This window comes from Staurois parvus, unplaced genomic scaffold (genome assembly GCF_062004578.1).
Source record: "Staurois parvus isolate SC_StPar_1 unplaced genomic scaffold, SC_StPar_1.0 ptg000094l, whole genome shotgun sequence".
Lineage (NCBI taxonomy): Eukaryota > Metazoa > Chordata > Amphibia > Anura > Ranidae > Staurois > Staurois parvus.
Window position 1 is genome coordinate 1,391,069 of NW_028317890.1, and position 16,003 is coordinate 1,407,071.

Sequence of the window (16,003 nt, forward strand, 5' to 3'; positions counted from 1 at the left end):
TTTTTATGTATTTACATTTGCTTTGGGCAAAGCTAAGAAGAATTAGTATATTTGCTTTGTCACCGTTGGGAAGATTTAGTTTCACTTTCTGCCGCAGTTGTCTCATGGTAAATAAGTGAAATTTCTGAAAAGGAGGCACAGATAGCAATAACATCATGACAGAGGTTCTACCCATTTCCAGCACTACAAAAGAATAGAGTGAATGGAAATTTACCAAAGAGGGCAGCTAGAAAAGGAAATATTTTGGCTGGTATTCCACTTTATTGAAATAAAAAATCGTATTAGTGGCACAATGTTTTATTAATATGCATTAAGTTATCTTAAAGAAGAACCCCGGGATAGGTAAAATAAAACACCCATTAGTACACCCCCCTACACAAAACACTAAACAGTTAATACATTTGTGAAATTCCTTACCATTGCAGAGAAGTCTAATTAAGTTTCAGGAAGCCATCTCTCTAATTAAAAAAAAATAACAGCATCTGCTCTGCCAAGGAGGAGGAGACAGAGCAGGGATCACACCATATCCTTTCCTCTCTCTCTAGGAAAAAGGAAAACTACATTTTCCATCAACCTCTGAAAAATGCAGTGAATATGGGCGGTTACACAAGGCCTGTACATGTTGAATGTGTGTTCGCCCACTTCAACATAAATCACTGCCCCTCATTCTCCAGCCACACTGCTGAGCAACTCACACAGTAGGACAGTTAGATGACAATCTTATAAATGTAAAGCATGCATGTCCAAAATGTTTAGTTCATTCAATGTAGTCTACTTTCATTAATATTTAATTCTCCCTCCTCGAGGTTTTCTGATACTGACTGTGGTTGCTATCTTTACATGTCATCTTTCCCACTCCAGCCACAACAGCAGAAACTAATTGCCCTTACATGCTATAATGATTAGTGAACTGTAGACACATGGCCATAATTATATATTATACCCACTATATTCTGCTGGAATTCAGCATGATAAATATTCCTCCTCCTGCAGCTCTGAGATTTTTCTAACAGCATTTAGTGCTTGTACAATGTTTGTGAGTACGCCCCTAGCCACAACACCGAAAGAAAGAGACGGGACATGCTGCCTTACATCGACAAGTAATCATTGCCATATTAAACAAAAACAGAAACAAAAAAGGGCAGCATTACCTTGCTAATCAACTATACTTAATAATACTTAATAATATTGGTGGAACCCTCTATTGTATGGAAATCTCAAACTATAATACCACAATACTGGTCTCTGTGATATGTACCTTCATATATAATACACATAAAACTTAGAATAAGACATAAATAAATGAAACTTAGCAGGAATGATGGAACACCCTCCTATAGATACTGGCAATACAATTTTTTTTAGATTGTTACACTGAATGTTATGTTTTAGTTACTATTATAATGTGAATTATTGCACTTGAAGTTAATTTGTATTTCAAATATCTGTAGAGGGGTTTCCACCATCCCTGCTAAGTTAAAAAAAAAAAAAAGGTATGTCTTATTCTCATTTTGATGTGCATTACATGTGAAGTCACATATCACTTGAATTATAGCACTTGATGTTAATCTGTATTGCAAATATCTATAGGAGGTGTTTCCACCATCACTGCTAAGTTTGATTTTTTAATGTCTTATTTTAAGTTGACTGGTTTTGTGGTACTATTGAAGTTTATTGATATTTCCATATATGTGTTCCGCCATTATTGTTAAGTTATTGATTAGTAAGGTAGTGCTGCATAAAATCCTGTGCCCCTGCCTCTGTTGGTGCCCAGCATGTATGGAGTTAAAGGTTTTCAGGGAACTCACTGTGTGATCTGGAACTGGCTGGTGGGGCTGTGAACAGAGGTGGCAATCAGTGATAAGAAGCTGGAGAAGCATGCAGGAGAGGGAATGAAGAATGTAGGGAGGCAAGGGGCAGCAGTAACAGCTGACACGTGGAGGGAAGAAGAAAATGAAAGATGGTACTGGGCGGCAGTGACAGGTGGCCGAAGGAGGAATGACAAGGCTGAAAACAGTAACTGGTGCAGGGAGAGGAGACTCATAGTGAGTGGACAGTACAGTTTTTGACAGTAGCGGCTCAGCTGATTGATTGCAGGATAAGGGAGCAGAGGGTGAATGGCTTCGGGAGTGGAATTAGTGGTGGCAGGGAGCAGAGGAGGAGGATGTCATTTTTCGGAGTCCACCTCTGTGGGAGGTACAAACTGGGAGTCTGTGAGTCTTATCCACCCACCACAGCAAGCAGGGACGAAGTACAACCCTGCTTGCTGCATAGAACTACAAACGGGAAGTGCCAAGACTGGCGGCTGGGAGAATAGGAGAAATAGCAGCCACCAGTCTTACAAACAGGAAACCACAGGGGATTAACGGTTTTATTTGAAAACATCAGCCTATGTCAGAGCAACTACTGCGTTAACAAGAAGAAGGATGACATATTCAGTGAAGGTAGGAGTTCAGCAACAAGGACATGTTAAAATGTTTTTGCCTGGAGTTCTGCTTTAAGTATTTGTATATAATATTAAGTAATACAGGCTTCAGTTCAATCAAACTGAAGTGGTGACATTGTAAATTCTGGTACTGCTAGTAAGTTCTTGTAAATTCTGGCAATCAGGAAAGTCATGTAATAACTGAGAAAAAGGTTCATCCATTGAAAACAAATGATCCCTTGGTATCAGGTTCAGAACTTTTCAATCAAGCTTGAGATATTTCTTCAGCAAAATACAGCACAACTGTTTGATATGAATTCTGAACTCCATGCCCTGGTAATGCCTATAATATGATCATACTAGTAGTTTGGACAATACTAAAAAATATTTACAATATTCACAACAAATATCAGAGAAAAGCGGTTGTATAACATCAATGTCTCCTACAATAACATCTATGCACCTGAGGAGGATTTAGGGATCCATGCCATGACCCCAACTGGTCCTCCAAGAAGTCTTCAAGGACTTCTACAGATCATTTATGTGTTTGTGGAAGTCTGGGTAAACCTAGTAATACCTCTATATGTATAATACAAAATTTCTAAATGATGGTATACAGTATGAGGAGTACTATTTTAGAGGATCGGGGGGGGGGGGGCTTGGAGCATACTGATTGTTAAAAAGTAGTTTAATGATGACATTTTAGACATTCAGCAAGTATTATATCATATATAAATTAGCTAAAAGTTATAAAAAGGGACTGTTTAAAGAAAAAAAAAATACGATGTGGGGGTACTTACACATGCCAAGGGATAGTTAAGGTGACCCAGATGAGGGGTGCATGTTAAAAACTGATATTTATACAATTGTACAGACATTTTTCTGTAGCACATTAAAAGTGCCCATTTGACAATGCAATCGTCAGCACAGTGGCTTAGCGGTTAACCCTACTGCCTGTTACTATGTTACTCATTTAGGAATGTGTAAAGAACCTGAGCAAGTCAATTACTATGTAACTGTCAGCACTAGTGTCATCAGTTCTAATCTCAACCACAACACTACCTGCATGGAGTTACCATATTCTCCCTGTGCTTGCATGGATTTCCTCAGAGTACTCTCTTTTCCTCCTACACTCCAAAGACATGTTCGTAGTGTGATGGTTTGGAGGATTTTAGCTCAATGGTAGTGCTTTCCAGTGAGTTCACTCCACTCCAGAAATGTTGTTTAAGGGCTTGCTGGCCCACATTTATTAATAAAACAGAAAAATTCATACAGAGAATCAGTTCCCCTTGTAGGGGTTACGAACATTAACAACTTCAGCGATGCTGCTCAGACCTGTTGGAGCTCCGGCATATTGGAGCCCTGAACTTTGTCAAGTCCTAGACTATAAGGGCTGTTAACACACTGGCTAGCTAATAAAATTGATTTCGAAAGAACATACTGTATATAGATATACATATCAATGCATATTGCTTGCCATTACTAGCAGCCATTAAAGACCAACTATTTATTAAGTTGTGTATGCATGAGACAATTCTAAAACTGAACAAGTGTGTTAATACATAAGCATATGTCTCATTAACAAAGATATGGGGCAGACTTCGGCCTGTCCTTGCACACATCACTGTGCCCCTGGGATCTGCTCAGCTCACTCTCAACTGTAACAAGACCTTGCTATCACCCTGTAGGCAGGCCCTAAATGCCCTGATCTTTTTCCAGTCATCACATGTTTTTACTAAATCAGGTGAAATCACTTGAAAACATCAGAATGGGCATAGTCATCTTCCAATACATCTCTGGTATTGCAAAGGATTTTGTTCTAGGAGTATGCTGAAAAAAATCTCCCTGACCTATATACTTTAAAATAGGAAACTTAAAGCTCTCTCTGTATTTTATATTTTCTCATCTTATCTTATGTCAACCTGAGGATGTACACAATTCTGACATTTACAGGCCAAAGGTTTGGATTAATTAACAGAAAAGATCAATTTTCTGGCACCTTCCTGACTGGCCTTTCCCTATGGATATCAAAAGTAAATGGAATTCTTTCAACTCTGAATGTTGGGCCAGCCTAAATGAAAGCACTAAGGAAATATTCTATTTTTAACACCACCTGGAGCCATACAATCAAAACATGCAAATTGACCATCAAAAAACATTATAAACATTTTCTTCAATTAAATGAAAAAACTCTACTGCATGCCAAAAGAGAAAACCTGCAGGCAGTTGCCTAGAGCCCCCTTGATTTCTTTATTCTATTTGTCGTACCAGTCACTGGGGTTGATTTAATAAAGGCAAATAGACTGTTCACTTTGCAAGGGAAGTTGCACTTAGCAACTAAAATTTCACCAGTGCTTAGTAGTTTGAGGTGAAATTCTGCTAATGACCATCATCCAATCATGTGCATGCAAAAGTAAATAAAGACTGTAAATTCCATATGGTGGAGTACAATATAGGACACAGGTTGAATATTCATAGACTCTGGGTATAGGCTGGTACCCTCAGGTGATTGGACACTGGAAAGCTTTTGAGAACACAATTATTGGGCTTCCCCGCTATAACTCTACCCCAATTCATGGGTCTTCAGTTTTGTAACAAGCAATGCAGAGTAATATAGGATTAAAAGAGATGGAGGCCTGTGTTTTGTACTGTACTTCAAATTATGGAATTTACAGGTAAGAATGAAAAATTACTATATCTTAATTGTACAGTACAGGACACAGGAAAAATATTTAGAGACCCTGGGTCATCCCCAAGCAATGAATGAGAAGGGTGGGCAAAAACGAGGCAATCAGAACTGTGCCAACAGGCCCAACAACACAGACTGCCTCTGCAAGAACCTTGCAGCCAAAACCTGCATTCACAAAAGATTGGACATCCACCTCTTAGAACTTTGAAAAGGCGTGAACAAAAGACCAGGTGGAGGCATTACAAAAATTGGGCAACAGAGATTGATGTCTTAATGCCCTGGAAACTACCATGGGTCTGGTATCGGGAGCACATAGGTGTGTTGGAAGAGGTGTGTTGGTTGGAGAGGAGTTGTCTTATCCATCTATCAATGGTTGATTTTGAGTCAGGATGTCCCTGACAAGGTCCTGAGGGTAGCATGAAAGGAGAATCCTTCCTTCTGATAGAAGCCATAGCTCTGAGGTAGATTCCAGCATCTCTGACTACATCCAGGCAGTGGAGAACAATTATCTTTGGGTGCTTAGGAGTAGGGCACAAAGATGAAAGTATGAGGTCTTCATTGAAGTGAAATACGGATACCACCTTAGGCAGGAAGGATTACCTTGGTAGTAAGACAAATTTGTCTTTGTGAAGGAAGAGGAATAGTTCCTTACAAGAGAGGGTCGCTAGCTTAGAGCAAAGTCTAACAGGCTACTTTGTGGGAAAGATCATCTAAGCTGATTTCACTGTTGGGTTCAAAGGGTGGTTTCTGCAGGACAAAGAGACCTAAAGTCCCAAGGAAGCAGGGGTATATCAAAGGTTCCCAATACAAGAAACACCTTGGATAACGTTTTTGACAAGGGAGAGTAAAGCCAGAGGCTTTTGGAAAAGAATAGCCAAGGCTGAAACCTATCCATTGAGCTAGGTTCTGATTTTAGGAAGGCCAGAATGTGAGGCACAGAGTATTCTCTGCGGTTCAAGTACCTGTGTTCACAAAAGGCAAAGAAGGATTTCCAGGAACAGTATTAGATCTTTATAGAAGTGTCTTTTCTTGCTTTTAGCAAAGAGGTAGGGATGACAGACTCAGAAACCCCTAAGTCTTTTAAGACCTGGGTTTCAACATCCATGCCATTAAAGCTACTGTAGATACCGAGAAGCAGGATGGAATAAAAGACTTTGAGACAACGGGTCTGGCCAGCTTCTTCTTAACAGTCCGAGTATGTCTTTATACAAAGTTCTTCTGGGTCAATTTGGTGCAGTGAGAATCACCAATTTCTTACATCACTCTATTTTGTGGAGCAGTTGAGGAAGAATGAACGCTGGAGGAAAGGTGTAGCTTAGCATGAACTGACACCAGAGCACTAAAAGTGCATCTGATGCCAGTGCTAAAAGACCCTTGGTCCTGGACACATACATAGGCAATTTGCTGTTGTACTTGGCTAAAATGCCTCTCTGTCTGGAGTCCCCCATCTCTGACATATCAAGCTGAAGATGTTGGGGTGAAGGGCCCATTCTCTGGTTTAGGAAGTGATGGCTGAAGTAAACCACCATCGAATTGTCAGCTCCTGGGATGTGAATAGTAGAGATCACTTGACAATCTTTTTCTGTCAAAAAGATGGTAAAAAGCTATCCTTTGCATTCTAAACGCCTTAACAGGGAGCTTGGCTTCCTCTGATGTGCATTTGTGAAGAATTGTAACACTCCTCACAATCAGACTTTCATTTGTTGTTATTTTCCAATGACAAGGCAGAAAATACTTCCCCATGGTCACAGCCAGGGTGAAAATCCACCAAGCTAAGGAGTTCTTGGCCTGTCTGGACAGGAGCATGGATAGATTGAGAGAAGGAGCATGCTTATTCAATGCCAACAGAATGTTTTGTTGGAGGGGTTTGGCATGAAATAGGACAGCCTTAAAATAGGCCACCATGGGGCCCAGGACTCTCATGGAGAATCTCATAGAGGGGCATTTCTTTTATCTCAAGACACAAGCATGAGATTTGAGGGAGAACAGGTTTTTCTTTGGAAAAAAATACTTTTGCCTGGGTTGTTATCTAGAATCAGGCCCAGATAATCCAGGTGAAGACCAGGTTGGAGAGAAGACTTTTGAAAGTTGACCACCCAACTGAATGTCTGGAGCAGCTATATTGTCTTGTAGACATTTGCAGACAGTAGGAAGGGGGATGAATCCTTCAGGAGCAGGTCGTCTAGACAGCATGCAACTTGGTTGCCCTCAGTTCTGAGAAGGGCCAGATGAGGGGCAAGTACCTTTGTGAACACTCTGAAAACAAAGGATAGGCCAAACAATAGTGAAACAAACTGGATCTTATTGTCTCCTAGCACAAAGTATAGATACCACTGATAAGAATATTAAGATAATCATCTTCAATTTCTACTGATGGCAAGTATTCCCCTAGTCTCAGAGAGCCAATCACTGACCTTGCAAATTCCATGTGAAATTTTCACAATTTGTCTTTGGCCTGTTGGGTTTTGGTACCGTGAACAAGTTTGAGTACAAGCCTTTGAACTGGTTCTCCAGAGGTAATGCAGCAACTACTTCCTGGGACAAGAAATGATTCAGACCATTCTTCAAATCAGACTGTCCAGATTTTGATTGTTTTAACAGAAGAAAGTGGTGAGGGGGGGTAGAGTTTAGAATTCTGTTTTACCCATCTGAAACCACTGGATGAACTCAGAAGTCTGGGACATCTACAGTGCTCAGCATAAATGAGTACAACCTAACAGATTTGTAAAAAAACGTTTCCTTTCAGAATCAACATTATCTATGGGACACTATACTACAAAATACTCCCACAAATGTGGGCCATTGATTTCAAACAAGAATTGTTTATTCTCACACACAAAAAAGTATTTTTCCTAACAAATTCATTCCAGACCATGTTGCAAAAATGAACACACCCCAATAAAAGTCTTAGGAGCAAAGCTAAATTTTAGACAACAAAATCCTAATTAACCAGAACACAACTACAGGTGAGTCTAATTATTCATTAAACAGGTGTCCAGCAGTTAATTATAAAAGGGTGTTACTTAAAGAAAACTCCTTCCCTTTTCATGCTGTCAGCAATGGCAATTAATTTCTTTACACAAGAAAGGTGAAGGCTACAAGAGGATCAGCAAAGCTTTACTTATCAGTCAGAATACTGTAGGCAAAGGTGGTACACAAATTTACCAAAGATGGAACTGCAACCATCTCACAGAGACGTCTAGGCCGTCCACAGAAATTAACACCTCGACAGGAGCGTCTTCTGATGAGAAAATTTAAAGAAAATCGCCATGCAAGTTCACTGCAGTTAGCTAAAGAAGTAGAAAGCCAAACAGGTGATTGCTTCCAGTGACACAATACGGCGTACACTGCAGAGGAATGGCATGCATGGGTGTTGTCAACAAAGGAAGCCTCTCCTAATACCCATGCACAAAAAATCCCATCTAAAATTTGCCAGGGCCCATGCTGAAAGAGAAGAATACTACTGGGACTCTGTACCCTGGAGCGATGAGACCAAGATAAATGTTTTTGGAACTGATGGCTTCAAAACTGTATGGCATTGCAAAGGTGAGGCGTACAAAGTAAAATGCATGGTGCCTACAGTGAAACATGGTGGTGGCAGTGTCCTTCTGTGGGGCTGCATAAGTGCTGCTGGTGTCGGGGAGCTGCATTTCATTAATGGTATCATGAATTCACAGATGTACTGCTCTATATTGAAAGAGAAAATGCTACCATCACTCCGTGTCCTTGGTGGCCATGCACTTCTCCAACATGACAATGATCCAAAACACACATCTAAGGCCACTGTTGCATTTCTGAAGAAGAACAGGGTTGAAAGGGATTCAGTGGCCAAGTATGTCTCCTGATCTGAACCAAATTAAACACCTATGGGGAATTCTGAAGAGACAAGTTGAGCATCACTCTCCATCCAGCATCCAGGCTCTAAAAGAGGTAATTCCTGAAGAATGGAACAAGATAGATGTTGCAATGTGTCGCCAACTTGTTCCTTTCATGCCTAGAAGAGTTGGTGCTCTCTTACAAATCATGGAGGTCATACAAAATCCTAGATATTGTAGTTTTTGTTGTAGGGTCTAGTCATTTTTGCATCAACTACTTTGAGTAAAACTGAAGATTTTGTGATCTGAGTTATATTGCTAACCTTACTTTCATGTAATGAGCTAAACAAATGTTCTATAAAACTCAGTTTTGTCAAAATTTTGGAAATTGTTCTTGTGTTCATTAAGATATTGATTAAAATCTTACTTTTCAAAAGGGGTGTACTCATTTATGCTGTGCACTGTAGGACCCAGAGACAAACTGTAACAGACGTCCCTCCTCCCCCTAAGAGTGATGGCACCCCCTTCAGTGGAAAGAGGGCTTTGTGGAGGATTTGGTTAGCTATGTGAACCAAGTCCTGCACCAAAAATGCCTAAACATGGGCAGAGAAGAGGAAGTCTGCATGGTGTTTTGAGAAGGTAGAGGCTCCTGAGGAGTGAGAAGGGGGCTTTTGGAACGTTCTGCTGTATGGTCCCTCCTGTAACATCTTTTATAAATTTGTTAAGTGCCTCACCAGACGTCCTCCTTCAAAGGACACAGGTGTGATGTGTCTTTTGCAGGCAGCTTTAGCTAACAAGCTTTGAGGCCCAAGATTCTGTGCAATGTGAATGGAAATCAGAACCATTCTGAAGATTTGTGACATAAATTGTTCTGGAACATTGACACAAAAGAGAAAGGTTAAGGTAATTGCTGGAGTTGCTAATTTAAGGTATGGTTCTGAAAAACAGGATCATGCTGGTGTGACGGTCACGGCATCAGACCCTCATCCCTCCTCACCAACTTGTGACCGAAGGACTAGCCAATCTAAAACCGCACTGTCATGTGCGTAACAATGCCACACTCAGCTGCACCCTGCACAAAGATTTTCCAGCTAATGGACCACAATCTAAGTACATGCAGCCTGAAAGCGATTGTTACTGAGTCAGGTTAATTACGCAATTAACCCTTCACACTGCCACCACCGCCTTTTTGTACAGAGAAGGAGGAAACTCGCCAATATTAGCAATAACACTATGATGTTTGAATAATTGTCTGTATACACACTGTCACCACAAGCAGATGTATATAGAGGTTTAAAAACACACAGTAGCGCTCTTCAGAGACAGGGATTCTTAGTTTGCATTAAAGAGCTTCAGAAACAGTTCAACACTTTTCAGATAATAGGATTTATTACTAAAAAGGTCAAAAGGGTGCAATAAACATATTTACAGACAAAGATGTAGCCGTAAATATATATATATATATATGTATATATATATATATATATATATATATAAATACAGAGAGCAATAACACAACAGGGAGATAACAGAAAGAAAGTTAGAGAGGTAGAATACTTGCTGTCAGCCTTGGTTTAAGCAGCTTCAAGGGTCCTGAGCAAAAGGGTGCCTTTTCTCCCAAAGTTGGTGCCTGATGTTAAAAGGGAGATCTCTTCATCTTACTGCTCTAAGCATAACAGCCTCTTTTCTAGGAATTCAGCAGGGTGTCTCCTTAAAGCAGAGAACCAATCTCCTCATTTGGGGAAGGGTGTTTTAGGCGAGGAACTCAGGCTATGACCAAATCCCTCGCAGTTTATATCATGGTCAATAACCTTCCCTAGGTACACGTAGCAGCCTAGCCACTAGGAATTTAATATGCAGAATTATATCCTGAACGTCCAAAAATCAATTATGCCATATCTTACTATTTCAGCTAGAACTATATGGCTTTCTGTTCTCCTGTAGACTTTAACTAGGGGTGTAAGATATCAGGCGACTCACAATAAACTGAGCTATCCGAATATATGCTTTGTTTCATTGTAGTTATTTCCTATCTTAAGATATGAAATTATATGGAAAAGTGGGTTTAAATAGGATGTCTGTTTTATGGCTATCTCGGAATGTCTTTCATGTTCAGTGAAGGACTGGTTTATAGATTTACGATCACCTCCAAGCAAGAGTCTCACAGACATACTGGGCCCAGGCTAATTGGGGTTTATAACCATGAAGCTATCCCGCTGTGCCTGATGCTGTGATCTCAGCATACATACAGACCACATTCCTGAGGGAGGGGGATTGGAGGGAGAGAGAATGATACAAGATGGAGGATCTGTAGCAAGATGGATGAACGCGTCCATCTCTGTTGCTACAGTTGGCTGTTCAGCAGCAATGGCAGTTTCAGAGCTGAGCCTGCGAGTGTAAAGGGAGGTGTAAAGGGAGCCTCTAAGAGCATTTCAAACTGATTTCTATTAGCAGAATGTTTGAAAGAGGGCACATCCTCTGTTGGTACAGTGAGATGTTTGTTCAAGACTGAGATGGCAAAGTCTACTGCAGGAATAGGCCATTTCCACTTTTTTTTTCCTTTCCATTGGATAGTCTGGCAATGACCTTTGAAAATTAGATCTTCTGGATTGACCGAATCATCGTAAATTCCTCAATCTATTTGTTCATAGGAAATGTCTTTTTAGATTTAGTAGGTCTATTTGTGCCAAAAGGGGCGTGGCAAGATGGAGGAGGCTTTAACAGCTGCTTCATAAGTAAGAAATCTTTCATGGCTACCTCTAGCACTGCCTGGGTTCTCTTCATGGTCTTTCCATGTCTACTTCTTCCAGGGCAGGCATATCGGGATCCAACTCTGGTAGAGACAGCAGAGCTGGAGAAGAAGCCTGATGTTCTTGATGCCTGGACAGTGATGGCTGTAATAAAACTATTGATTGTTCCAAGAAGGTGTTACATAATTGCAGAGAAGTCTTCCTTAGTCAGCTAGACTGCTTGTTGTGTGCTTGAAAAAAAAGCTAGAAACTGATGCAGAGATTGTTGTTAAAATCAAGCCCTGCTCCAGTGCTAGGGAAGCATAGTCATTCTCAGATTCAGCATTGTGCTGGTCTTTTACAGATCAAATGTTTTGCTTGAGCTTTTGACTTGTCCCTTTTGCTTGGTTTCTGTCAATGCTATAGGAGAGGGTATTCCCCTGTAGGGTACTGACTGAGTAGGGTGCAGAAATGGGGTAAGCATGTCCTAGAAGGATAGTGCAGCAACCTGGGTACAGACCATTCTGTAGAGAGTCTGTGTCAAAAGAGTGAGAGGAAGTGCCTGAGTATCTTATAAGGGCTCTAGGCTGAAATGGCAAGTGTGCAACCTGTGTCATGATGTCACATCTGACCATTCCACCTGAGACTAAACTCTGAATAGTGTAATTTTAGCACAAAGTTTGAAAAGTTTACACCCTTAGGGAAATACATTTGAAATACAGTCCTGGTTTCCTGATGGATATAACATAAAACACAGACTATCCAGGAATGAGGGCTAAGGTAAGGGTTCAATAAACAGGATGATTCTGTCTTAACTCGTCCATGCCACTGGGCCCTGTCGAGGGACCAGGCTTTGCCCTTCATGATGAGCATACACCTAAGGTGTCTTCACAGATGGAGTTCCATAGAGAAGGACCTAGGCCTTGGACCTGTATAGCACCCTGAGGCTAACTACATGCTTTGCACAAAGTGCCGTGGTGAGACACATGCAGGATCCAGTGCCCAAAGCAACGTTACAAGCCATCCCCATGGTGTAGGGTTTCCAGAGTAAGAATGAGGATGTATTGAGCTGGATGAACTGCATCTACTGTAAAATTAATGAACAGATGATTAAAAATTTGAAGTAAAATAATAAACTAGTTAGTTAAGAGTGATTTTTGCATAAAAGGGCAAAGACTTATGGAGCGGGGTAGGATTATAGGGGGAAAGCCCAGAGGACACATCCTCAAAAACTTGCCAGCATTCAATCGCCTATAGGTACCAGCCTATAACCCATGATCTATGAATATTTACCCTGTGTCCTGTACTGTGCTATCAGGATATGCAGTTTTTTTTTTATTTCCTTGCATGTGATTGGATATACTTTGCAACGTGAAATTTCACTACATTTGTGTAGCTGTCTCCATCTATGTTCTTATTTTTGCCCCTACTTACCTTACGCTATCAAACATTTAAACTCTTATGTGTTTTTCCTCCACCACATGCAATTTCATGAAGGCCCACAAATGCGGGAACCTCCCTTTTCCTAAGTATAGCTTCAACAGCAGAAACAGCAGGTCCACTTCTGAATATAATTAGAATATGAAACACCACAAGAGAATCAATCATTTCACATAGCTCATAACTGTCCACAGAGCTACCGTGTTTCCCAGAAAATAAGACATACCCATAAAATAGGCCGTAGCAGGAATTCTAAGCATTTGTGCAATATAAGCCATACCCCAATATAAGACATAGTGATGGACGGGCAGCCCTTCTCATCTCCCCCATTGTGACAGCTGCTATCTCGGAGGTGAACGGAGAGGTTACGGGCAGCCCCATCAACAAAGTCAGCTCCCGGTCATTGTGATTCATAGAGGGAGACAGTGAAGAGGTAGAAAGTGAAAGTAAAAGTCTCCTCAGTGAACAGGATGCTCTGCTTTAGGTACCGTATTGTGTGTCCTCAGGGGGAAGAAGTAAAGCTGTGCCTGCTGTTTTACTCAGCACTGTGGGTCTCTCTCCCCTAGCACCAACCAGCAACAGTCTGTGGGTCTCTCTCACCCCTCACAAACACCAGGAAAGCTGCTGCTCCCCATACTTACCATACTTAATAAAAATAAGACATCCCCTGAAAATAAGCCATAGTGTGTCTTCTTGAGGAAAAATACATATAAGACAGTGTCTTATTTTCAGGGAAACATGGTAGTATCTTGCATGCAATACTCAACAGGATTATTTATAAATGAACTGCAATCTCTTACTGGAAGCTCTGCAATTATATTATTCTGTAATGCAGTAAAACACATGCTTGAGACACATTTAATAGTTTCCCAATACTGCAACTAAAAACAAATGTAGTAAATAGAGATATTTGCAGCCTTTGATACAGCCATTTTAACACTTGTTTAATGTTAAGTTATTATACAATGTCCCCTTGAAAATTATTTTCTGGTCCTAGTTTTACAGTTGGTTATAGTCTATTGATTTTGCATATACTTAGGGAATTATGTGTCAAGTTTAGAAATTAATAACTTTAGTTGGACATTTTCCAATTCTAGCTTTAAAAAAGTATCCTCCTTTCAAATGATAAAGGGAAATATTGGTAATAAAAATGGGCCTTTAAACCAATAGAACTCCACTTCAGACTTTTATGGTTAGATGGATGGCCATGGGCAGGCATGCATGTGATCAAACTAGAAGAGAGAAGGAAAAGCACTTTTAGGAGTATCCTCCATATTCAGTTGAAATAAAGGCAAACACTGAAAGCTCACCTCTTTCTTTGGCTGTGATATTATCTCAGCAAACAGACTTTGAGCAGTGCTCATGATCTGTACAGGGCTTGACATGAATCTTCAAACTGCATTCAACTTAGATGGGATTCTGTCTTTTAGTCCTGATGCTGAATATCCGGTTTGAAGATGAAATGAGCTTCCAGTGTTTGCCTTTATTACAAGAATACTGGAGGATACTCTTGGAGGCAATTTTTGCTTCTTTTCTAGTTGGATTTTCATTCCATCCTGCAGTGGTTTGAAAGTTTAGTAACTTCATGTACATCTCTGTACAGCACCTGTAAGCACCAGGACCTGCCAAGATATTCCCCCAGTGCTGACAGAGGTGCATTTGTTGCACTATACAAGACAGAAGGATCAAAACCTACTTGGGAGATTTTATGACAGTTGGACCCCCAATGTACTGTAATAAGTGCCTCTGACTGCCTAAGGAGCTTGTTAAAACCCTCTAGCACAACAGAAAAGCCATAATCACAAATGCTGTTCATGCTTATTAAGATGTCTATGCCAGCATGTGTGCAGCAAACTCTAAACAGAAGTTGGCTAGAAGTGGATTCCCCTCTTAGCTGGCTCTGCCCTTCAGGCACCACCATTATAGCAAATAGGTCTCGGCAAATCCTGTCAACACATCTGTGCACGGACAGGTGATTTACCACGCATGTGTGTAGACAGGGAAAGCTTTAGATTTCCCTGGAAGCAGTCAGTGTGTGCAGATGGCCTGCAGGGCTCTCTCTCGATCCGAGCCCTACAACACATCTACAAAGAGTGAGAGCAAGGCCTAATTTTTTGGGGTACATCAAGGAATGCAATACTTATCCTTCCACAGTTTTTTTCTGATCAAATGTTGGATGCGATTCACTGATTATATTTTCTTAATATGGGCTGGCAATGAATCGTTATTTGCACATTTTGTTGATTTCTTGAACAGGATATTTCACGGTATAGAGGATCACATACAGTTGTGCTCAATAGTTTGTATACATTGGCAGAAGTCATGAAATGTTGGCATAGATATTACAAATAATAATTGATTATACCAAAAAGCTGTCTTTTATTTGAGGATAGTGACCATATGAAGCCATTATCATCACATAGTTGTTTGGCTCCTATTTAAATCATAATGGTAACAGAAATCACACAAATGGCCATGATCAAAAGTTTACATACCCTAGAATGCTTAGCTTCAGTACAGACACACAAGGTGACACACACAGGTTAAAATGGCAATTATAGGCTATTTTCCCATATCTGTTGCTTTAAAATTGCAGTTAGTGTCAGTGTATAAATAGTCAATAAGCTTGTTAGCTCTCACGTAGATGCACTGAGCAGGCTGGATACTGAGCCATGGGAAGCAGAAAAGAACTGTCAAAAGACTTGCTTAACAAGATAATGGAACTTTATAAAGCTGGAAAAGGATATAAAAAGATATCCAAAGCATTGAATATGCCAGTCAGTACTGTTCAATCACTTAAAAGTGGAAAATTCAGGGATCTCTTGATATTAAGCTAAGGTCAGGTTGCACAGTTGTGGCTGCAATCTTTCTTGGTCTACCTTGGCTTAGTATGCAAAGATCCCTG

The 16,003-nt window shown here is 40.4% G+C and overlaps 1 protein-coding gene across 2 annotated transcripts in view; it reads right to left on the reverse strand.

The window, feature by feature from the left end:
* Positions 1 to 16,003, reverse strand: part of MICU1 (mitochondrial calcium uptake 1) — a 331,092-nt gene that overhangs the window by 21,303 nt on the left and 293,786 nt on the right. The window lies entirely within an intron of this gene.